The sequence below is a fragment of the Rutidosis leptorrhynchoides genome, chromosome 11, assembly GCF_046630445.1.
Source record: "Rutidosis leptorrhynchoides isolate AG116_Rl617_1_P2 chromosome 11, CSIRO_AGI_Rlap_v1, whole genome shotgun sequence".
Classification (NCBI taxonomy): domain Eukaryota; kingdom Viridiplantae; phylum Streptophyta; class Magnoliopsida; order Asterales; family Asteraceae; genus Rutidosis; species Rutidosis leptorrhynchoides.
The window spans coordinates 148,220,571-148,247,908 of record NC_092343.1 but is presented as its reverse complement, the minus strand read 5'-3'; the positions used below and the strand labels follow the sequence as shown (position 1 = coordinate 148,247,908).

The window sequence follows — 27,338 nt, the reverse complement described above, 5'->3', positions numbered from 1 at the left end:
ATATCTATAACTAGCAACGGAATGGACCGCGCGTTGCTGCGGTTTCATTCCTTTTCCTTTTGTTGTACTCGTGTGATATATCAGTTATTTAGTTGTTGGTACACACATACGTTTACTTTATTACAGATACTAAAGTTCTATTCCTTTATTTCTTGATATCTTTCTCTTTGCCGTGAAGGAATAGTGTCATTTTGCTTGTTGGCTTGCTTGCTTGTTTTTCTTGTTTGTTTGGCTCCTGTATTATTGGTGTTTTGTTGGCGTGTTTGTCTCCGAGTCTTGAGTCACTGCATACCTACGACATATAGAATAAGTTGTTAAAAGCTGTAATCATATAACTATAACCATAGAAGATGCATTCCGTAAGATCATTCCGTTGAGCGTTCAGAATATAGTTGTTAAAGAAAAAGAAACTGACCATAACTGACCAATAAGAATACCCACTTCGTAACAGACTGAAGTATGAACAATAGATGTATACACATGCTTGCAATTAGCATTACCTGACCATAAAAATATCATTGATATAACATTGTAGTATGCACCATGCAAAGAAAAAAAGCATATGCAACCTAACCGCATTCAAAAGTGTAGGATATCATACCTATGAGTAAAAAATTTTTAGGTTGAATTTGAAGTATGTTTCATAGTCCCTAAGGGGTGGTAGCTGCGACCACTTTTTCAAGATGAGGTTGTTCCCGGAGGTACAACCAAAGTACATCATTTGGTTACAAAATCATTTTGTGTCAATAAAGGGGATAATTTGTAATAACAAGCTTTTTATTCTTCATCCTACGTTACTTGTTAAATCATAAAAAAGCAGTTTCTAAGAGAAGACTGGATGTGGGAAAATGACCCGGGCAGGTTGTGTATTGTATCAAAACAGGTTGGTTCATAATGGGAAATCTGGAACACTTATTGTCACTTATAACTATTGTTTGTTACTAAAAGGTCACTGTTTCAAAGTTGCGCATAGAAGTTACTAAAATAGTGTTTTATTGATGCCCAAACACTGACTTCAAATCAAAAGAATATTGTAAAATAATATTGTATTTCTTTTCGAAAGGTTAATATAGTGAAATGATGATTTGGGAGGTTTTATGCAATGGTGCACACTTAGAGACTTTTTGAGACTCAACATGTTTGGCGTTATTTACTTGAGAGATATTATATCATTCCCATATGACCTGTTAGAAATACATTTTAACCCAAATCGACCATGATATTTGAAAAGTTAGACATGAACATATTTAAAACACCACAACAGCTACCAACATGTTTAAGTAGTAAAAAGACAGATAGATGTATACCTTTAGGTTGTTGATGAACAAAGAATTCCAAGTGATAATCTATAATGACTGCTTGTACCAGAGTTTGGTTGGTGAATGTATATACATATCCACTTTTGCAACTGTTTTACACACGCAAAAGAGAAAAAAACAGTAATGTATTATGACCAATAAAAAGAATGAAAGGTAAGAATTGTGATCAATAATGTATAACCTAAGATAAAATGTGGCTAAACGATTATGAGCTCGTTGATAAAAGTGTTCGAATCAGATTGCTTCCATCACCCGCGTGTTGCGGCGAGAAGGTTTTGTGCTCAGCAGTTGTAGCTTTTGTGAATGATAGATATTTTGGTATCTACATAAAATATAATTTTGTTACAAATTGCACAATAGAAGCTGCAACAGCCAGTCAAGTATTGTTCTATTACCTAGCGCGTACTGCTTATTCGGAAAAAATTACATGAACATTATTATTTAGTACACCATGCTACAAAAGTTGTTGTGGTTGGTTGAATAGGACTTCGTTGTGTATGCGAAAGGCTACATGCAATCCATTTTTTAAGGATGCTAGTTAGATAAAGTATGAGGAAAGGTTGTTGGGGCATCTTACCTTTATGATAGCTGCTACACCATTATCTTTTTTGGTTTATGTGGCTTTGTCATCTGACCAATATTATTTGTGTAAGTGGACAAAAGAGTGTTTTTGGGCAATCCTATACAACCCATGTGGAACAGATATAAAAAGCTATCCAATATAATATAGTATCTAACTGTTTGTTGTACACCTAGTAATATACACAACAGTTGAGCTTGAAGACAATAAGCAAGGTAAAGAGCACTTTATGGTGTATGCATTTCTAGAGTATCGGCCGTCTAGAAACGTGTACTTAATTTTAGTGGTCAAGGCGAGAATCTGCAAACAACACCGATAGAAATGAATCAAGTTCGGCAACTAATTATATACTAAAGTAAATCCAATGTTACAAAATATATAATTAAAAGAAAATAGCAGATGAAATTGCTATGTCATCTGATCATCAATTGCAATGTAACTAAACATATATACTAAAATTATAGAAGAAACGGGTCATACATTGCAATAGATACATGTTCTTAATACTAAATATAATTGTTAATCACATCGAAAGTTGATAAAATTTAACAAATTTACTAATATTAGGAGTGAAAATATGATGAGTAAATAGATTAATAGTATAATATCATTGCTGACCATGTCCACTTTGCAACTAAAACTAGCATCCTTACCTTGCCCTTTTGGACCACTTTTGTATTTCTATTTTTATTCCAAAATCACCACCATGTGATTCTGATAGAGTAAACTACTTTAATACATTATACTACTCTTTAGATATTAACCCTAAAGCAATTAAATGTGTCACTTCTTTTACAACCAAGAATAATAAGTAGAACAACAACAACCAAGATCATCATAAGAACTGGCCCCTGTTGTTAAAAAAATATATACTCCGTAATAAAGACAAATATATCACAAACACTAATTCAAAAACCAATACATACAATCAGACCCGCAAATAAGAATCGAAACACAAATGAGCGGTTAGCATACCTTGGGGGACAAATGCAGAAGATAATAAATGTGAAAAGCTCAATGCAGAAGGCACGCCATCTATATTTTTATCGTCAACATTTAGGAATGTAATGACCCGGAAATTTCGACTAATTTTAAACCAAACTCTCGATACGATTCATTATCTTTGACACGATAAACAAAGTCTGTTAGGTTGGATCTCAAAAATTTTGAACTGTTTTATATATTCATTTGACTTCGACCATTTCTGACGATTCACGAACAATTAATTGCAAATAGATATGTGTGTGTGTATATATATATATATATATATATATATATATATATATATGAATATTACTTGCATATATATATTGAGATATTAAATTTAACTAATTAAAATATTTAATTAATATATTTATTTACGTAGTAAAATTTGTTATTTAAAAATGTTCTTATATATATAAAGTGTATATTGAATAAAGATGATTTCGAATCTAAATTGTAAACATCTGCAACTCCCGATTGACGTTTCGTTGATTTATATATATATATATATATATATATATATATATATATATATATATATATATATATATATATATATATATATATATATATATATATATATATATATGAGTGTTTAAATAAAAGTTGGTCCGCATATTGATTAAAGAGAGTATGGGCTCGATAAGAATATTTTTAACCCTTTTAGTTTAAGTTTTAGTACTCCGTACATAAAAGTTGGAACAGAAAATAAATAATTATAGAACCTTTTTTATCAGGTTTCAAACAGTTAATGAGTGAAATAATTAAACATACTTAATCTAAAAATTTGATATTTTTAGGAACACTTTTATATCTTAACTGTTTAGTAATGGACACGATATCGTACCCAATCATAAGTGTCGGCAGTATATGTTTTTAACTGCACCCGTGAACTTGTGATTAATTAAAGTAGACACTGTACATGCTTTTGTTTGTTCCTTAATCTAATTTATATATGTACATATATGCTTATGTAATTTAAGAGGCAACGTGTCTTCCCTACTTTCTTGTTACTTTCTGTCAAATGTCCAAACAAATACTAGATAATCTCCATTATTTATACAACCCACTTCATCACTTTCACTCATCTAATCTAATTACATACATATGAGATATAAACACATATATATTTTTCTGTTTATTTTTGGTGAACCGCCACCATCTGCATCATCCATCAACCATCGTCACTTCATCATCACCCCTTTCTAAAGATATATATATAGATATATATATATATATATATATATATATATATATATATATATACACTTATATTCTTGTTTCCGCTAGATAACTAGCCATTCGATTGTTACTCTTTATCACCCCTTTTATTGCTTCGGTTTCCTTCTGTATTTCTTCCGATCATCACCATCAAACACCCCCATCATCAAAGAACTTAAACCCACTTCCACCACACACCACCGTTCACCGCCATGCTAAACCATCATCCTCAAGCCATCACCACCGCAACCACACCATCCTCACCGCCACTTTAACCATTTATCTCTCTCTCAACTTCTCTCTCTCTTCGGTTTACACTGAGAACACCATCACCACCTCCATCGAGAACAAACACCACTTCACCACTATCCGAGAACCATGAAACCTCCATTTTACCACCTTCACGACCCAAAATACAAACCCACTCAAGAAAACCATGGATAATTCAACACCCTCATAAAATCACGATTCGCTATTCCTACTTCTGTCTCTATATTTTTTTTTTCTTTCGATAAGAGTGTAGACAAAAAGGAAAATGATAATGTTATAATAATGATGATTAAAAGTATTGATGGTAATACTCGAATAATAAGATGATGGACAGTGATTTAATAGGGATGAGTTGAATATTGCTCCACTCATTTTTTTTATGTTTTCTTTTGTCTCCTAACCGAACCCCACCATCCATTTTAATTAGTTTGATCTTCAAATAATTTGAGACTTATAAAATATTATATGGCCACCGCATTGTTTAATTTGTGGGCCCAATATTTCAAGCACTTGATCCATGTTGCATCTTGAAGATAATCGATGATGTTACAGCAAAATAATGTATGGTGATGATCGAGACAGATGCTGATTATATTAACTGCTCCTGCTACTGCTACGATTATGTCTGTTCGAGCAAGGGATGATGAGACGAGTTCATGAAGATGAAATCACGAATTGATGATGTTCGATGATTATGATTTGATGATGATATTGTCGTGGTATTATTGCTGCCACACCCTATCTGTTTTATTACTCAATCAATTAAAACCCAAGCATACCGGATCTATATTTTTTTTTATGGACTACAAAGGGTTTACATCGTGGGCCTTGGACTATGTTGGGCCGAGACCAATCTCAACATCCTGTTGGGCCAAGACAAATTACGGAATATATAGATTCAGTTAGGGTATTAAACAGAAAAACTAAAACGGTTGGATCCTTAGGCGTGTGTCGAGTGAATGAGAGTTCGTGAGTTCGAGTCCCACTTTAAGCAGTTTATTTCCATTATTTTTTAAGGAAAGCTTCCAAGGTACTAATTATTATTATTATTAATACTATACTTATTATTATTATCAAAATAAGTATTATTATTATTATTATTATTATTATTATTATTATTATTATTATTAAGGTTAGTATTATTATTAGCATTATCATTAAAATTATATTTTTTTTATTATTTATTATTATGAACAAAAATATTTTTATTAAAATTATCATTTTTATTATTATTATAAGTATTATCATTCTTCTTATTATTATTATTATTTTTAACACTGTTATTATTAGTATTATTATTATTTATATCATTTTTATTATTATTATTATTAAAATATTCAATTTTTTTTATTTAAGATTATCATTGTTATTAAAACTATCCTAATTATTAAAATTATTATTATCATTACTATCATTTTCATTATTACTACAACAGATACTATTTATATAAAATATATTTATTACATAACTAAACTAATATTACTAATATTAATATTAATACATAAACTTATTTAAATATTAATATGTGTGTTAATATATATATAAATGATATAGGTTCATGAATCCGAGACCAACCCTACTTTTGTTCAATGTCATTATATGTATTTTTACTATAAAATACAGTATGGTGAGTTTCATTTGATCCCTTTTTAATTGCTTTTGCAATATATATTTTTGGGCTGAGAATACATGCGCTGCTTTTATAAATGTTTACGAAATAGAAACAAGTACTTAAAATACATTCTACGTTGAGTTGTGAAATGTCCCGTTCTTATTGATTAAAAACGTTCCATATTAATTGATTTCGTTGCGAGGTTTTGACCTCTATATGAGACGTTTTTCAAAGACTGCATTCATTTGTAAACAAACCATAACCTTTATTTCCTCAATAAAGGTTTAAAAAGCTTTACGTAGATTATCAAATAATGATAATCTAAAATATCCTGTTTACACACGACCATTACATAATGGTTTACAATACAAATATGTTACAACAAAATAAGTTTCTTGAATGCAGTTTTTACACAATATCATACAAGCATGGACTCCAAATCTTGTCCTTATTTAAGTATGCGACAGCGGAAGCTCTTAATAATCACCTGAGAATAAACATGCTTAAAACGTCAACAAAAATGTTGGTGAGTTATAGGTTTAACCTATATATATCAAATCGTAACAATAGACCACAAGATTTCATATTACAATACACATCCCATACATAGAGATAAAAATCATTCATATGGTGAACACCTGGTAACCGACAATAACAAGATGCATATATAAGAATATCCCCATCATTCCGGGACACCCTTCGGATATGATATAAATTTCGAAGTACTAAAGCATCCGGTACTTTGGATGGGGTTTGTTAGGCCCAATAGATCTATCTTTAGGATTCGCGTCAATTAGGGTGTCTGTTCCCTAATTCTTAGATTACCAGACTTAATAAAAAGGGGCATATTCGATTTCGATAATTCAACCATAGAATGTAGTTTCACGTACTTGTGTCTATTTTGTAAATCATTTATAAAACCTGCATGTATTCTCATCCCAAAAATATTAGATTTTAAAAGTGGGACTATAACTCACTTTCACAGATTTTTACTTCGTCGGGAAGTAAGACTTGGCCACTGGTTGATTCACGAACCTATAACAATATATACATATATATCAAAGTATGTTCAAAAATATATTTACAACACTTTTAATATATTTTGATGTTTTAAGTTTATTAAGTCAGCTGTCCTCGTTAGTAACCTACAACTAGTTGTCCACAGTTAGATGTACAGAAATAAATCGATAAATATTATCTTGAATCAATCCACGACCCAGTGTATACGTATCTCAGTATTGATCACAACTCAAACTATATATATTTTGGAATCAACCTCAACCCTGTATAGCTAACTCCAACATTCACATATAGAGTGTCTATGGTTGTTCCGAAATATATATAGATGTGTCGACATGATAGGTCGAAACATTGTATACGTGTCTATGGTATCTCAAGATTACATAATATATAATACAAGTTGATTAAGTTATGGTTGGAATAGATTTGTTACCAATTTTCACGTAGCTAAAATGAGAAAAATTATCCAATCTTGTTTTACCCATAACTTCTTCATTTTAAATCCGTTTTGAGTGAATCAAATTGCTATGGTTTCATATTGAACTCTATTTTATGAATCTAAACAAAAAAATATAGGTTTCTAGTCGGAAAAATAAGTTACAAGTCGTTTTTGTAAAGGTAGTCATTTCAGTCGAAAGAACGACGTCTAGATGACCATTTTAGAAAACATACTTCCACTTTGAGTTTAACCATAATTTTTGGATATAGTTTCATGTTCATAATAAAAATCATTTTCTCAGAATAACAACTTTTAAATCAAAGTTTATCATAGTTTTTAATTAACTAACCCAAAACAGCCCGCGGTGTTACTACGACGGCGTAAATCCGGTTTTACGGTGTTTTTCGTGTTTTCAGGTTTTAAATCATTAAGTTAGCATATCATATAGATATAGAACATGTGTTTAGTTGATTTTAAAAGTCAAGTTAGAAGGATTAACTTTTGTTTGCGAACAAGTTTAGAATTAACTAAACTATGTTCTAGTGATTACAAGTTTAAACCTTCGAATAAGATAGCTTTATATGTATGAATCGAATGATGTTATGAACATCATTACTACCTTAAGTTCCTTGGATGAACCTACTGGAAAAGAGAAAAATGGATCTAGCTTCAATGGATCCTTGGATGGCTCAAAGTTCTTGAAGCAAAATCATGACACGAAAACAAGTTCAAGTAAGATCATCACTTGAAATAAGATTGTTATAGTTATAGAAATTGAACCAAAGTTTGAATATGATTATTACCTTGTATTAGAATGATAACCTACTGTAAGAAACAAAGATTTCTTGAGGTTGGATGATCACCTTACAAGATTGGAAGTGAGCTAGCAAACTTGAAAGTATTCTTGATTTTATGAAACTAGAACTTTTGGAATTTATGAAGAACACTTAGAACTTGAAGATAGAACTTGAGAGAGTTCAATTAGATGAAGAAAATTGAAGAATGAAAGTGTTTGTAGGTGTTTTTGGTCGTTGGTGTATGGATTAGATATAAAGGATATGTAATTTTGTTTTCATGTAAATAAGTCATGAATGATTACTCATATTTTTGTAATCTTATGAGATATTTCATGCTAGTTGCCAAATGATGGTTCCCACATGTGTTAGGTGACTCACATGGGCTGCTAAGAGCTGATCATTGGAGTGTATATACCAATAGTACATACATCTAAAAGCTGTGTATTGTACGAGTACGAATACTGGTGCATACGAGTAGAATTGTTGATGAAACTGAACGAGAATGTAATTGTAAGCATTTTTGTTAAGTAGAAGTATTTTGATAAGTGTATTGAAGTCTTTCAAAAGTGTATAAATACATATTAAAACACTACATGTATATACATTTTAACTGAGTCGTTAAGTCATCGTTAGTCGTTACATGTAAGTGTTGTTTTGAAACCTTTAGGTTAACGATCTTGTTAAATGTTGTTAACCCAATGTTTATAATATTAAAAGAGATTTTAAATTATTATATTATCATAATATTATGATGTACGAATATCTCTTAATATGATATATATACATTAAATGTTGTTACAACGATAAACGTTACATATATGTCTCGTTTCAAAATCATTAAGTTAGTAGTCTTGTTTTTACATATGTAGTTCATTGTTAATATAATTAATGATATGTTTACTTATCATAATATCATGTTAACTATATATATAACCATATATATGTCATCATATAGTTTTTTTACAAGTTTTAACGTTCGTGAATCACCGGTCAACTTGGGTGGTCAATTGTCAATATGAAACCTATTTCAATTAATCAAGTCTTAACAAGTTTGATTGCTTAACATGTTGGAAACATTTAATCATGTAAACATCAATCTCAATTAATATATATAAACATGGAAAAGTTCGGGTCACTACAGTACCTACCCGTTAAATAAATTTCGTCCCGAAATTTTAAGCTGTTGAAGGTGTTGACGAATCTTCTGGAAATAGATGCGGGTATTTCTTCTTCATCTGATCTTCACGCTCCCAGGTGAACTCGGGTCCTCTACGAGCATTCCATCGAACCTTAACAATTGGTATCTTGTTTTGCTTAAGTCTTTTAACCTCACGATCCATTATTTCGACGGGTTCTTCGATGAATTGGAGTTTTTCGTTGATTTGGATTTCATCTAACGGAATAGTGAGATCTTCTTTAGCAAAACATTTCTTCAAATTCGAGACGTGGAAAGTGTTATGTACAGCCGCGAGTTGTTGAGGTAACTCAAGTCGGTAAGCTACTGGTCCGACACGATCAATAATCTTGAATGGTCCAATATACCTTGGATTTAATTTCCCTCGTTTACCAAATCGAACAACGCCTTTCCAAGGTGAAACTTTAAGCATGACCATCTCTCCAATTTCAAATTCTATATCTTTTCTTTTAATGTCAGCGTAGCTCTTTTGTCGACTTTGGGCGGTTTTCAACCGTTGTTGAATTTGGATGATCTTCTCGGTAGTTTCTTGTATAATCTCCGGACCCGTAATCTGTCTATCCCCCACCTCACTCCAACAAATCGGAGACCTGCACTTTCTACCATAAAGTGCTTCAAACGGCGCCATCTCAATGCTTGAATGGTAGCTGTTGTTGTAGGAAAATTCTGCTAACGGTAGATGTCGATCCCAACTGTTTCCGAAATCAATAACACATGCTCGTAGCATGTCTTCAAGCGTTTGTATCGTCCTTTCGCTCTGCCCATCAGTTTGTGGATGATAGGCAGTACTCATGTCTAGACGAGTTCCTAATGCTTGCTGTAATGTCTGCCAGAATCTTGAAATAAATCTGCCATCCCTATCAGAGATAATAGAGATTGGTATTCCATGTCTGGAGACGACTTCCTTCAAATACAGTCGTGCTAACTTCTCCATCTTGTCATCTTCTCTTATTGGTAGGAAGTGTGCTGATTTAGTGAGACGATCAACTATTACCCAAATAGTATCAAAACCACTTGCAGTCCTTGGCAATTTAGTGATGAAATCCATGGTAATGTTTTCCCATTTCCATTCTGGGATTTCGGGTTGTTGAAGTAGACCTGATGGTTTCTGATGCTCAGCTTTGACCTTAGAACACGTCAAACATTCTCCTACGTATTTAGCAACATCGGCTTTCATACCCGGCCACCAAAAATGTTTCTTAAGATCCTTGTACATCTTCCCCGTTCCAGGATGTATTGAGTATCTGGTTTTATGAGCTTCTCTAAGTACCATTTCTCTCATATCTCCAAATTTTGGTACCCAAATCCTTTCAGCCCTATACCGGGTTCCATCTTCCCGAATATTAAGATGCTTCTCCGATCCTTTGGGTATTTCATCCTTTAAATTTCCCTCTTTTAAAACTCTTTGTTGCGCCTCCTTTATTTGAGTAGTAATGTTATTATGAATCATTATATTCATAGATTTTACTCGAATGGGTTCTCTATCCTTCCTGCTCAAGGCATCGGCTACCACATTTGCCTTCCCTGGGTGGTAACGAATCTCAAAATCGTAATCATTCAATAATTCAATCCACCTACGCTGCCTCATATTCAGTTGTTTCTGATTAAATATGTGTTGAAGACTTTTGTGGTCGGTATATATAATACTTTTGACCCCATATAAGTAGTGCCTCCAAGTCTTTAATGCAAAAACAACCGCGCCTAATTCCAAATCATGCGTCGTATAATTTTGTTCGTGAATCTTCAATTGCCTAGACGCATAAGCAATCACCTTCGTTCGTTGCATTAATACACAACCGAGACCTTGCTTTGATGCGTCACAATAAATCACAAAATCATCATTCCCTTCAGGCAATGACAATATAGGTGCCGTAGTTAGCTTTTTCTTCAATAACTGAAACGCTTTCTCTTGTTCATCATTCCATTCAAATTTCTTCCCTTTATGCGTTAATGCAGTCAAGGGTTTTGCTATTCTGGAAAAGTCTTGGATGAACCTTCTGTAGTAACCAGCTAGTCCTAAAAACTGGCGTATGTGTTTCGGAGTTTTCGGGGTTTCCCACTTTTCAACAGTTTCTATCTTTGCCGGATCCACCTTAATACCTTCTTTGTTCACTATGTGACCGAGGAATTGAACTTCTTCCAACCAAAATGCACACTTTGAAAACTTAGCGTACAATTCTTCCTTCCTCAATACTTCTAACACCTTTCTCAAATGTTCACCGTGTTCTTGGTCATTCTTTGAGTAAATAAGTATGTCATCAATGAAAACAATGACAAACTTGTCAAGGTATGGTCCACACACTCGGTTCATAAGGTCCATGAACACAGCTGGTGCATTAGTTAAACCAAACGGCATGACCATAAACTCGTAATGACCGTAACGTGTTCTGAAAGCAGTCTTTGGAATATCATCTTCTTTCACCCGCATTTGATGATATCCAGAACGTAAGTCAATCTTTGAATAAACAGACGAGCCTTGTAGTTGATCAAATAAGTCGTCGATTCTCGGTAGTGGGTAGCGGTTCTTGATGGTAAGTTTGTTCAACTCTCGGTAGTCGATACATAACCTGAATGTACCATCTTTCTTCTTGACAAACAAAACAGGAGCTCCCCACGGTGATGTGCTTGGTCGAATGAAACCATGCTCTAAAAGTTCTTGTAATTGGCTTTGCAGTTCTTTCATCTCGCTGGGTGCGAGTCTGTAAGGAGCACGAGCTATTGGTGCAGCTCCTGGTACAAGATCTATTTGAAATTCAACGGATCGATGTGGGGGTAATCCCGGTAATTCTTTCGGAAATACATCGGGAAATTCTTTTGCAATGGGAACATCATTGATGCTCTTTTCTTCAGTTTGTACTTTCTCGACGTGTGCTAGAACAGCATAGCAACCTTTTCTTATTAGTTTTTGTGCCTTCAAATTACTAATAAGATGTAGCTTCGTGTTGCCCTTTTCTCCGTACACCATTAAGGGTTTTCCTTTTTCTCGTATAATGCGAATTGCATTTTTATAACAAACGATCTCCGCTTTCACTTCTTTCAACCAGTCCATACCGATTATCACATCAAAACTCCCTAACTCTACTGGTATCAAATCAATCTTAAATGTTTCGCTAACCAGTTTAATTTCTCGATTCCGACATATATTATCTGCTGAAATTAATTTACCATTTGCTAATTCGAGTAAAAATTTACTATCCAAAGGCGTCAATGGACAACTTAATTTAGCACAAAAATCTCTACTCATATAGCTTCTATCCGCACCCGAATCAAATAAAACGTAAGCAGATTTATTGTCAATAAGAAACGTACCCGTAACAAGCTCCGGGTCTTCCTGTGCCTCTACCGCATTAATATTGAAAACTCTTCCACGGCCTTGTCCATTCGTGTTCTCCTGGTTCGGGCAATTTCTAATAATGTGGCCTGGTTTTCCACATTTATAACAAACTACATTGGCATAACTTGCTCCGACACTACTTGCTCCGCCATTACTCGTTCCGACACCATTTGTTCCTTTCGTTCTATTAACCCCTGGTCCGTAGACCTCACACTTCGCCGCGCTATGACCATTTCTTTTACACTTGTTGCAAAATTTGGTGCAGAACCCCGAGTGATTCTTTTCACACCTTTGGCATAGCTGCTTCTGATTGTTGTTGTTGTTGTTGCGGTTATTATTGTTGTTGGGATGATTGTTGTAGTTGCTGTTGTTGTTGTTGTTGTTGTTGTTGTTGGGCCGTTTGTTGTAGTTGCGATTGATGTTGCGATTGTTGGGATAATTGTTGCGATTATTGTTGTAATTGCTGTTGTTGTTGTATTGGTGATTCTTATCACCGTTTTCCTCCCACTTTCTTTTGACTTGCTTCACATTGGCCTCTTCAGCAGTCTGTTCTTTAATTCTTTCTTCAATCTGGTTCACTAGTTTGTGAGCCATTCTACATGCCTGTTGTATGGAGGCGGGCTCGTGTGAACTTATATCTTCTTGGATTCTTTCCGGTAATCCTTTCACAAACGCGTCGATCTTCTCTTCCTCATCTTCGAATGCTCCCGGACACAATAGGCACAATTCTGTGAATCGTCTTTCGTACGTGGTAATATCAAATCCTTGGGTTCGTAACCCTCTAAGTTCTGTCTTGAGCTTATTGACCTCGGTTCTGGGACGGTACTTCTCGTTCATCAAGTGCTTGAATGCTGACCACGGTAGTGCGTACGCATCATCTTGTCCCACTTGCTCTAGATAGGTATTCCACCATGTTAACGCAGAACCTGTGAAGGTATGCGTAGCGTACTTCACTTTGTCCTCTTCAGTACACTTACTTATGGCAAACACCGATTCAACCTTCTCGGTCCACCGTTTCAATCCGATCGGTCCTTCGGTTCCATCAAATTCCAAAGGTTTGCAGGCAGTGAATTCTTTGTAGGTGCAACCTACACGATTTCCTGTACTGCTAGATCCAAGGTTATTGTTGGTATGTAGCGCAGCCTGTACTGCGGCTATGTTTGAAGCTAGAAAAGTACGGAATTCCTCTTCATTCATATTCACGGTGTGTCGAGTAGTCGGTGCCATTTCCTTCAAAATAGTTAAATGGAACAAGTTAATCATACAGAATATTAAGAGTAGTTAATAGTATTTCGTAGCATAATATGAACTCATTTATAAAAGCTTTTTCTTCATATTAGCGTTTTATAAGTTTAAATTCGGGTAGTACCTACCCGTTAAGTTCATACTTAGTAGCTAATATACAATTCAACTACTACAATTCTATATGAAAAACTGATTATAATAATATTTCGCGTTCAAACTTTTATACAATATTTTACAAACTTACAATACCGCTTATTTTACATAAAGCATGAAATATAGCACACAATAACTTTGATACAAGATAGTTGTGAAGACAATTCTAGCTAGTACACAAGTCGTTCAGCAAAGGCAATAAAGACACGTAATTCATACGTCCAGAAACAAGTCATGCATTCTGGTTTTACTAGGACTACTTCCCATCCTTGGTCTTGTGCAACATAACCGTTATGGCCGTTGATAAGACAGCGTGTTGTAACGTCATCAAAGGGACGAGGGTTACGTAATGTCCAACAGTCCCGTAATAATCTAAAAACCTCATTTCTTACCCCAATTACCGACTCCGTCACTTGTGGAAACGTTTTGTTTAATAGTTGTAGCCCGATGTTCTTGTTCTCACTTTGGTGAGAAGCGAACATTACTAATCCGTAAGCATAACATGCTTCTTTATGTTGCATGTTAGCCGCTTTTTCTAAATCACGAAGTCCAATATTCGGATATATTGAGTCAAAATAATTTCTTAACCCGTTGCGTAAAATAGCATTTGGGTTCCCCGCAATATATGCGTCAAAGTAAACACATCGTAACTTATGGGTTTCCCAATGTGATATCCCCCATCTTTCAAACGAAAGTCTCTTATAAACCAAGACATTCTTGGAACGTTCTTCGAATGTCTTACAAACTGATCTCGCCTTAAATAGTTGTGCCGAAGAATTCTGGCCGACTCTAGACAAGATTTCATCAATCATGTCTCCGGGTAGGTCTCTTAATATATTGGGTTGTCTATCCATTTTGTGTTTTTAAACTGTAAAATAGACAAGAGTTAGATTCATAAAAAAAATACTTATTAATACAAGCAATTTTTACATATATCATAAAGCATAAGAACACTATATTCCATATATTACACCACACGAATACAACTATCTTATTCCGACTCGCTCATTTCTTCTTCTTCGGTTTTGGATCGTTTTGCCAAGTTTCTAGGGATATATGATGTTCCCCTAATACGAGCCGTCGTTGTCCACATTGGTTTAGAAAAACCTGGTGGTTTAGAGGTTCCCGGGTCATTGTTACAACTTAAGAACTTCGGGGGTTGACGATACATATAAAGTTCATCGGGGTTGGAATTAGATTTCTCTATTTTTATGCCCTTTCCCTTATTATTTTCTTTTGCCTTTTTAAATTCAGTTGGGGTAATTTCTATAACATCATCGGAATTCTCGTCGGAATCCGATTCATCGGAGAATTGGTAATCCTCCCAATATTTTGCTTCCTTGGCGGAAACACCATTGACCATAATTAACTTTGGTCGGTTGGTTGAGGATTTTCTTTTACTTAACCGTTTTATTATTTCCCCCACCGGTTCTATTTCTTCATCCGGTTCCGATTCTTCTTCCGGTTCCGATTCTTCTTCCGGTTCCGACTCTTCTTCCGGTTCCTCTTCGGGAACTTGTGAATCAGTCCACAAATCATTCCAATTTACATTTGACTCTTCATTATTATTAGGTGAGTCAATGGGACTTGTTCTAGAGGTAGACATCTATCACATAATATCAAACACGTTAAGAGATTAATATATCACATAATATTCATATGTTAAAAATATATAGTTTCCAACAAAAATGTTAAGCAATCATTTTTAAAGAAAACACGGTCGAAGTCCAGACTCACTAATGCATCCTAACAAACTCGATAAGACACACTAATGCAAATTTTCTGGTTCTCTAAGACCAACGCTCGGATACCAACTGAAATGTCCCGTTCTTATTGATTAAAAACGTTCCATATTAATTGATTTCGTTGCGAGGTTTTGACCTCTATATGAGACGTTTTTCAAAGACTGCATTCATTTGTAAACAAACCATAACCTTTATTTCCTCAATAAAGGTTTAAAAAGCTTTACGTAGATTATCAAATAATGATAATCTAAAATATCCTGTTTACACACGACCATTACATAATGGTTTACAATACAAATATGTTACAACAAAATAAGTTTCTTGAATGCAGTTTTTACACAATATCATACAAGCATGGACTCCAAATCTTGTCCTTATTTAAGTATGCGACAGCGGAAGCTCTTAATAATCACCTGAGAATAAACATGCTTAAAACGTCAACAAAAATGTTGGTGAGTTATAGGTTTAACCTATATATATCAAATCGTAACAATAGACCACAAGATTTCATATTACAATACACATCCCATACATAGAGATAAAAATCATTCATATGGTGAACACCTGGTAACCGACAATAACAAGATGCATATATAAGAATATCCCCATCATTCCGGGACACCCTTCGGATATGATATAAATTTCGAAGTACTAAAGCATCCGGTACTTTGGATGGGGTTTGTTAGGCCCAATAGATCTATCTTTAGGATTCGCGTCAATTAGGGTGTCTGTTCCCTAATTCTTAGATTACCAGACTTAATAAAAAGGGGCATATTCGATTTCGATAATTCAACCATAGAATGTAGTTTCACGTACTTGTGTCTATTTTGTAAATCATTTATAAAACCTGCATGTATTCTCATCCCAAAAATATTAGATTTTAAAAGTGGGACTATAACTCACTTTCACAGATTTTTACTTCGTCGGGAAGTAAGACTTGGCCACTGGTTGATTCACGAACCTATAACAATATATACATATATATCAAAGTATGTTCAAAAATATATTTACAACACTTTTAATATATTTTGATGTTTTAAGTTTATTAAGTCAGCTGTCCTCGTTAGTAACCTACAACTAGTTGTCCACAGTTAGATGTACAGAAATAAATCGATAAATATTATCTTGAATCAATCCACGACCCAGTGTATACGTATCTCAGTATTGATCACAACTCAAACTATATATATTTTGGAATCAACCTCAACCCTGTATAGCTAACTCCAACATTCACATATAGAGTGTCTATGGTTGTTCCGAAATATATATAGATGTGTCGACATGATAGGTCGAAACATTGTATACGTGTCTATGGTATCTCAAGATTACATAATATATAATACAAGTTGATTAAGTTATGGTTGGAATAGATTTGTTACCAATTTTCACGTAGCTAAAATGAGAAAAATTATCCAATCTTGTTTTACCCATAACTTCTTCATTTTAAATCCGTTTTGAGTGAATCAAATTGCTATGGTTTCATATTGAACTCTATTTTATGAATCTAAACAAAAAAATATAGGTTTCTAGTCGGAAAAATAAGTTACAAGTCGTTTTTGTAAAGGTAGTCATTTCAGTCGAAAGAACGACGTCTAGATGACCATTTTAGAAAACATACTTCCACTTTGAGTTTAACCATAATTTTTGGATATAGTTTCATGTTCATAATAAAAATCATTTTCTCAGAATAACAACTTTTAAATCAAAGTTTATCATAGTTTTTAATTAACTAACCCAAAACAGCCCGCGGTGTTACTACGACGGCGTAAATCCGGTTTTACGGTGTTTTTCGTGTTTTCAGGTTTTAAATCATTAAGTTAGCATATCATATAGATATAGAACATGTGTTTAGTTGATTTTAAAAGTCAAGTTAGAAGGATTAACTTTTGTTTGCGAACAAGTTTAGAATTAACTAAACTATGTTCTAGTGATTACAAGTTTAAACCTTCGAATAAGATAGCTTTATATGTATGAATCGAATGATGTTATGAACATCATTACTACCTTAAGTTCCTTGGATGAACCTACTGGAAAAGAGAAAAATGGATCTAGCTTCAATGGATCCTTGGATGGCTCAAAGTTCTTGAAGCAAAATCATGACACGAAAACAAGTTCAAGTAAGATCATCACTTGAAATAAGATTGTTATAGTTATAGAAATTGAACCAAAGTTTGAATATGATTATTACCTTGTATTAGAATGATAACCTACTGTAAGAAACAAAGATTTCTTGAGGTTGGATGATCACCTTACAAGATTGGAAGTGAGCTAGCAAACTTGAAAGTATTCTTGATTTTATGAAACTAGAACTTTTGGAATTTATGAAGAACACTTAGAACTTGAAGATAGAACTTGAGAGAGTTCAATTAGATGAAGAAAATTGAAGAATGAAAGTGTTTGTAGGTGTTTTTGGTCGTTGGTGTATGGATTAGATATAAAGGATATGTAATTTTGTTTTCATGTAAATAAGTCATGAATGATTACTCATATTTTTGTAATCTTATGAGATATTTCATGCTAGTTGCCAAATGATGGTTCCCACATGTGTTAGGTGACTCACATGGGCTGCTAAGAGCTGATCATTGGAGTGTATATACCAATAGTACATACATCTAAAAGCTGTGTATTGTACGAGTACGAATACTGGTGCATACGAGTAGAATTGTTGATGAAACTGAACGAGAATGTAATTGTAAGCATTTTTGTTAAGTAGAAGTATTTTGATAAGTGTATTGAAGTCTTTCAAAAGTGTATAAATACATATTAAAACACTACATGTATATACATTTTAACTGAGTCGTTAAGTCATCGTTAGTCGTTACATGTAAGTGTTGTTTTGAAACCTTTAGGTTAACGATCTTGTTAAATGTTGTTAACCCAATGTTTATAATATTAAAAGAGATTTTAAATTATTATATTATCATAATATTATGATGTACGAATATCTCTTAATATGATATATATACATTAAATGTTGTTACAACGATAAACGTTACATATATGTCTCGTTTCAAAATCATTAAGTTAGTAGTCTTGTTTTTACATATGTAGTTCATTGTTAATATAATTAATGATATGTTTACTTATCATAATATCATGTTAACTATATATATAACCATATATATGTCATCATATAGTTTTTTTACAAGTTTTAACGTTCGTGAATCACCGGTCAACTTGGGTGGTCAATTGTCAATATGAAACCTATTTCAATTAATCAAGTCTTAACAAGTTTGATTGCTTAACATGTTGGAAACATTTAATCATGTAAACATCAATCTCAATTAATATATATAAACATGGAAAAGTTCGGGTCACTACAAGTTGTACCACTGGCATATTTCCCTATTGCTTGGTAACTACTAATTACATGGGCCAGTGTAAACGCGAATCCTGTTGATAGATCTATCGGGCCTGACAACCCCAACCGGACTGGACGACCAGTATTCAACGGTTGCACAGTACTTCGTTTCGGTGACTACATTTGGTACAGTGTAGTGAAATTTCATAATAAAGGGAATATGTGATGATTGATTATTGTAAAGTATGGTTACCAAGTGCTCAACCACTTAGAATGCTTCACATACACTTGCGAGTGTATTATGTTTATGATAACGGAAATCTTGTGGTCTATTAATATATTGAAATGATTATTATGATAAATCTATGAACTCACCAACCTTTTGGTTGACACTTTTAAGCATGTTTATTCTCAGGTACGAATTAAGTCTTCCGCTGTGCATTTGCTCATTTTAAGGACATTACTTGGTGTCGATCATCGCAATGGGACCAAATGTTGACGACTTTGTCCAGGAGGATAAGGACGGGTCGTTTCAGGTGGTATCAGAGCGGTGGTCTTAGCGAACCAGGTCTTGCATTAGTGAGTCTAACTGATAGTTGTTAGGATGCATTAGCAAGTCTGGACTTCGACCTTAGCTGCATATCATAAGTATTGTATATCATTCCTAGTGGAAAAGTACCTGCTAATCATTCCTAAGTCTAGAAACGACTTCCTACACTTATTTGATAGATAGTGTACAGATAAATTCATATCTTAGCGTATCTGCTAATTCATATCTTAGCGTATCTGTTACTGTAGACTTTATCTGACACGTTTTCTTAAATCTCTCCGTAATCTACGGGATCTTCTGTACTATACATAGACATTCTATGTAATTAGAATATCATCCGATATACGAAAATCATCTCATATCGAAAAAAAAATCCTTTATTCACCCGTACGCAATGGAACTCACCACTAGTTCAAGTCCCTCGGATTCCGATATGGAGTTTCACCTAGGCTTCGAAAGCAGTGTCACCAGAATGAATCAACCAATCAGCCAACCCCAATTCATCTGATGGGTTCGTAGTCGACTTAACCAATGGAGACAAGAAGAAGGCGATCCTTTCCACCCACCAACCTGCACCCTCGGCGAAGAACCTGAAGCACTCATCGGCGAACCAATCTGAAACACCATTTTCACCCTCATTTCCCGAATATCTCAACACGGTTATATTTTATCTAAAGTTCTAAACCTTATTCATCCGCTCGTACCAACCGACAATCATCCCGGAATAATAGAAGAAGTCAACGAACTTCGCGCTCGAGTTGTAGTTTTGGAGAATATGGTGCAAAACTTACCAGCTTCAGCAGCATCACCGGCACCAGCAGTACCACCAGTATCAACAGCAGTACCATCAACAATCCATGCCTCAACATCTCATTCTGTACCTCGAGCATAATTTTCGTTCTACGTATCGTTCTACACCGAATATCTTTGTTCTACATATCGTTCTATATCAATTACCTTTGTTCTACATGACGATTATGTAATCTCTAATGTTCTAGAGATTATATATTCTTATTCCAACGGTAAATCAAATGAGTCTAATATCATATTGACTCATTAAATCTATGATTACATCTGAAGAAAATATATATGTAAGTATATTTTCATAAAGATTGTAATTAAAAAATTCTTTCTTACAAACTGTTAATGGTGAAAATATTTTAACGGGTAGGTAATACCCGAGGAATATTTAGATTTCACATTAATGAGTTACACTTTACATTCTTCGAATCTGATTCAACAAGTCATTTACTATACTACCCACATTCACAGATATACGTATCTGTTCACCGCAGAATAACCATTTCCTTTCAATTTCATATTTGGATTTTGACCTATCAAAATTCAACAAGTGGCATAATGAAGAAAACATTGAACAAAATAAAATTTGTTAGAAACAAACGAAATAACTAATTGAAATATTATAAGTATCCACGCTAACTGTTCCTAGCTAACTGGTTACATTTTATTTACCGCAATTTACTTATTGCAATTTACATTCTCGCAATTTACATTCTCGCAATTTTATTTATCGTCATTTAATTTCTGTTATTTACTTTTACGCACTTTAAATCGGGACACATGTACACAATACGTCGGATTAATTCTGAGATAATACGTTGCACACGGGTCATGATACGTATTTATTAATTCGAATATTTAGTACATCCTAACACAATAAGTATACAATACGTTTTGATAAATCCTAATACAATACGTACACAATACGTCTTAGTTAACTCTAAGACAATACGTCTACAATACGTCTCTGGGTTGATGCAAAGAAAATACGTATACAATACGTCGTGGGATAATTCTAACATTATATATATATATATATATATATATATATATATATATATATATATATATATATATATATATATATATATATATATATATATATATATATATATATATATATATATATATATATATAAACCTATTATTGGACTGCCAACATTGGACAATTAAAAGGAATTAAAATATTGATTATAACATATGAAACTAAATATCTCTTCAAGTTTGCCACTTGATTTTCATCTTAAACCTCATTTGTATCTTGAAGATTACAATTTGCGTTCAAACCTTTCATGATTCTTGAAAACATCTCAATCGAGAAGATGAACCAACCGCACTTCATCTACGGAAGAAAAGATCTATGCATATAGTTATGCACCTGAAAAACTCTTGGAACCTGAGTAAAGGTTTAACACGTATATGCGCTAGTTCCTTTGGCGATGTTACTACCGAAAATCACCTTTCAATTCCTTTCCAAAGTAGCCAATTTTGTCACAGCTCCATGTAGTCAACTTCGACTTTTCGTTCGAATCAACCTTATTATATCTTTGCTATATACGTTTGCCAGTGTTATTGCTACCAGGAAACTTGTTATATTCTACAATATTACCAATAGACGTACCAGCAACCTCGTTGCTCCTTGGCTTAAATCTCTCCGATAAATCACAAAAAGTAAACATGTACTTAACGGATCCAGACGATTCAGTACCTAACGAAATCTCCAGCGAATATCTTACTTCCTACTTATTTCAATTCTTTGCAGAAAAAGTTTCTGCATCACCCTTTAATTTCAAGTACTTTAAGAAATTCTAAGATATCATCGTATCTTCTGTTATAAATATCTTCGATATTTCTGAGGATACCTTCATAGCTATTCTTATCCGAAATTATTTATCTCTTCGTGCTATCTATATTACATCATAAAAGAAACTGTTTTAGCTTCTATATTCTGTAATAATCGAGTTTAAAATATGAATGATTTCCTAGAGAAGTGTAGGGAATTGAAGCATGAGTTAGTATAATATAATGACGTCAGGCCAACGTGGTTATATTACAGTAAGTCATGCTAAATTTCTAATGTAGCGTGATGATGATTCACAGACCTTATCCTCATTATGTACCATGTTACACGACTCTTTCATTCTACTTAATTTCTAAGCATAGCACGGAAATATTTCCTTGATATTTCTGTTCTTCCGTAACTCCGACAATCTGCTAATAAATTGTGCGATTACATTTTCTTTCTGATTAGAAGATTTCTTTAAATTCCTTGAATTCTGAAAATCAACCTTGACTATGTCAGAAGTTAAGACGAACCTTTAATCACTTCATTTCACTCTTTTGTGACAGCTTCACTCGTACGCTTCACATGATCAAATCATTTTATCCATATTAATCGAAAATGATAAAACACTATTCATATTCGTCATGAAAAACATTCTTATTGTTAGCCATGACGACCTCATTCAAATTTCGGGGACGAAATTTCTTTAACGGGTAGGTACTGTAATGACCCGGAAATTTCGACTAATTTTAAACCAAACTCTCGATACGATTCATTATCTTTGACACGATAAGCAAAGTCTGTTAGGTTGGATCTCAAAAATTTTGAACTGTTTTATATATTCATTTGATTTCGACCATTTCTGACGATTCACGAACAATTAATTGCAAATAGATATGTGTGTGTGTGTATGTATGTATATATATATATATATATATATATATATATATATATATATATATATATATATATATATATATATATATATATATATATATATATGAATATTACTTGCATATATATATTGAGATATTAAATTTAACTAATTAAAATATTTAATTAATATATTTATTTACGTAGTAAAATTTGTTATTTAAAAATGTTCTTATATATATAAAGTGTATATTGAATAAAGATGATTTCGAATCTAAATTGTAAACATCTGCAACTCCCGATTGACGTTTCGTTGATTTTAATATAGACCTATATATATATCTATGAGTGTTTAAATAAAAGTTGGTCCGCATATTGATTAAAGAGAGTATGAGCTCGATAAGAATATTTTTAACCCTTTTAATTTAAGTTTTAGTACTCCGTACATAAAAGTTGGAACAGAAAATAAATAATTATAGAACCTTTTTGATCAGGTTTCAAACAGTTAATGAGTGAAATAATTAAACATACTTAATCTAAAAATTTGAGATTTTTAGGAACACTTTTATATCTTAACTGTTTAGCAATGGACACGATATCGTACCCAATCATAAGTGTCGGCAGTATATGTTTTTAACTGCACCCGTGAACTTGTGATTAATTAAAGTAGACACTGTACATGCTTTTGTTTGTTCCTTAATCTAATTTATATATGTACATATATGCTTATGTAATTTAAGAGGCAACGTGTCTTCCCTACTTTCTTGTTACTTTCTGTCAAATGTCCAAACAAATACTAGATAATCTCCATTATTTATACAACCCACTTCATCACTTTCACTCATCCAATCTAATTACATACATATGAGATATAAACACATATATATTTTTCTGTTTATTTTTGGTGAACCGCCACCATCTGCATCATCCATCAACCATCATCACTTCATCATCACCCCTTTCTAAAGATATATATATATATTCTTGTTTCCGCTAGATAACTAGCCATTCGATTGTTACTCTTTATCACCCCTTTTATTGCTTCGGTTTCCTTCTGTATTTCTTCCGATCATCACCATCAAACACCCCCATCATCAAAGAACTTAAACCCACTTCCACCACACACCACCGTTCACCGCCATGCTAAACCATCATCCTCAAGCCATCACCACCGCAACCACACCATCCTCACCACCACTTTCACCATTTATCTCTCTCTCAACTTCTCTCTCTCTTCGGTTTACACTGAGAACACCATCACCACCTCCATCGAGAACAAACACCACTTCACCACTATCCAAGAACCATGAAACCTCCATTTCACCACCTTCACGACCCAAAATACAAACCCACTCAAGAAAACCATGGATAATTCAACACCCTCATAAAATACGATTCGCTATTCCTACTTCTGTCTCTATTTTTTTTTTCTTTCGATAAGAGTGTAGACAAAAAGGAAAATGATAATGTTATAATAACGATGATTAAAAGTATTGATGGTAATACTCGAATAATAAGATGATGGATAGTGATTTAATAGGGATGAGTTGAATATTGATCCACTCATTTTTTTTTATGTTTTCTTTTGTCTCCTAACCGAACCCACCATCCATTTTAATTAGTTTGATCTTCAAATAATTTGAGACTTATAAAAGATTATATGGCCACCGCATTGTTTAATTTGTGGGCCCAATATTTCAAGCACTTGATCCATGTTGCATCTTGAAGATAATCGATGATGTTACAGCAAAATAATGTATGGTGATGATCGAGACAGATGGTGATTATATTAACTGCTCCTGCTACTGCTACGATTATGTCTGTTCGAGCAAGGGATGATGAGACGAGTTCATGAAGATGAAATCACGAATTGTTGATGTTCGATGATTATGATTTGATGATGATATTGTCGTGGTATTATTGCTACCAAAACGTGTAATTGTACCGGTATATTCTCATTGTTTTTTGTTATCTATTTTTTGATTGTTTGTGTTTTGTTCCTTGAAACGACCCGTCCTTATCCTCCTGGACGAAGTCGTCAACATTTGGTCTCATTGCGATGATCGACACCAAGTAATGTCCTTAAAATAAGCAAATGCACAGCGGAAGACTTAATTCGTACCTGAGAATAAACATGCTTAAAAGTGTCAACCAAAAGGTTGGTGAGTTCATAGGTTTATCATAACAATCATTTCAATATATTAATAGACCACAAGATTTTCGTTATCATAAACATAATACACTCGCAAGTGTATGTAAAGCATTCTAAGTGGTTGAGCACTTGGTAACCATACTTTACAATAATCAATCATCACATATTCCCTTTATTATGAAATTTCACTACACTGTACCAAATGTAGTCACCGAAACGAAGTACTGTGCAACCGTTGAATACTGGTCGTCCAGTCCGGTTAGGGTTGTCAGGCCCGATAGATCTATCAACAGGATTCGCGTTTACACTGGGCCATGTAATTAGTAGTTACCAAGCTATAGGGAAATATGCCAGTGGTACAACTCAACGAAGAATGTATTTTAAGTACTTGTGTCTATTTCGTAAACATTTATAAAAGCAGCGCATGTATTCTCAGCCCAAAAATATATATTGCAAAAGCAATTAAAAAGGGATCAAATGAAACTCACCATACTGTATTTTGTAGTAAAAATACATATAATGACATTGAACAAAAGTAGGGTTGGTCTCGGATTCACGAACCTATATCATTTATATATATATTAACACACATATTAATATTTAAACAAGTTTATGTATTAATATTAGTAATATTAGTTTAGTTATGTAATAAATATATTTTATATAAATAGTATCTGTTGTAGTAATAATGATAATGATAGTAATGATAATAATAATTTTAATAATTAGGATAGTTTTAATAACAATGATAATCTTAAATAAAAGAAATTGAATATTTTAATAATAATAATAATAAAAATGATATAAATAATAATATAATAATACTAATAATAACAGTGTTAAAAATAATAATAATAATAATAATAATAAGAATGATAATACTTATAATAATAATAAAAATGATAATTTTAATAAAAATATTTTTTTTCATAATAATAAATAATAAAAAAAATATATAATTTTAATGATAATGCTAATAATAATACTAACCTTAATAATAATAATAATAATAATAATAATAATAATAATAATAATAATAACAATAATAATAAGTATAGTATTAATAATAATAATAATTAGTACCTTGGAAGCTTTCCTTAAAAAAAATGAAAATAACTGCCTGAGCAGGACTCGAACCCACGACCTATCATTTACCCGACACACGCCTAACCAACTAACCGTTTTAGTTTTTATGTTTAATACTCTAACTGAATCTATATATTCCGTAATTTGTCTTGGCCTAACAGGATGTTGAGATTGGTCTCGGCCCAACATAGTCCAAGGCCCACGATGTAAACCCTTTGTAGTCCATAAAAAAAATATAGATCAGGTAACAAAGCTATTAGCAATAGAATATCCCACATTGTCACCTTCATTGCTCTTACCACAACCCTCAATTGTATTCTTAGTAACTGACTTTTATTTTTTTTCATCCAAGATGAACCTATAGACCAATTACACCATCATCGACACATGGCATACAAGCCTCTACATATTCATTATGTATTCTCTCAGGTGGCATTTGTTACCCACTTTAATACCCAAACCCAAATAGACACAATGTACACAAAAAAAGGTCCATCCACATCCCGAACAATACAAAACCATACATCAGAAAGAAGAAAGTGAAAATTCAGACAGTGAATCTAAAACTAATACTAACTAACAATACCCGATTATACAAATAATGGCCTAATAAGTACATAACAAACAAAAGTACTCACAATATGTAAAAATACAGTCATAAAGGTCCAAAAATTGAGACATACCTAAAATTGACCTTGAGGTTGCAAAATCCAGCAGCGTCAACGAACAATCGGCGAGATGACGATTGAAATAGTCGAACGCTGACAGGGAAAAAGCGATGAAAATCAAAGGATTTCAGACATGCAAAGAACCGAAGAGAAAGGCAACCAAGGAAGCCAACCAAAGTCGTGTACATCAATCGCGATTAACCCTAATTG

At 33.2% G+C, this 27,338-nt stretch overlaps 1 long non-coding RNA gene across 1 annotated transcript; it reads right to left on the bottom strand.

Moving 5' to 3' along the window:
* Nucleotides 1–13: 13 nt before the first annotated feature.
* On the bottom strand, nt 14–27,338 carry LOC139877156 (uncharacterized). The gene is made up of 4 exons (XR_011768493.1): nt 27,140–27,338; nt 1,501–1,826; nt 1,308–1,408; nt 14–292 (listed from the first exon to the last, which is right to left on the bottom strand). It is a non-coding gene; the product is annotated as an uncharacterized lncRNA (long non-coding RNA).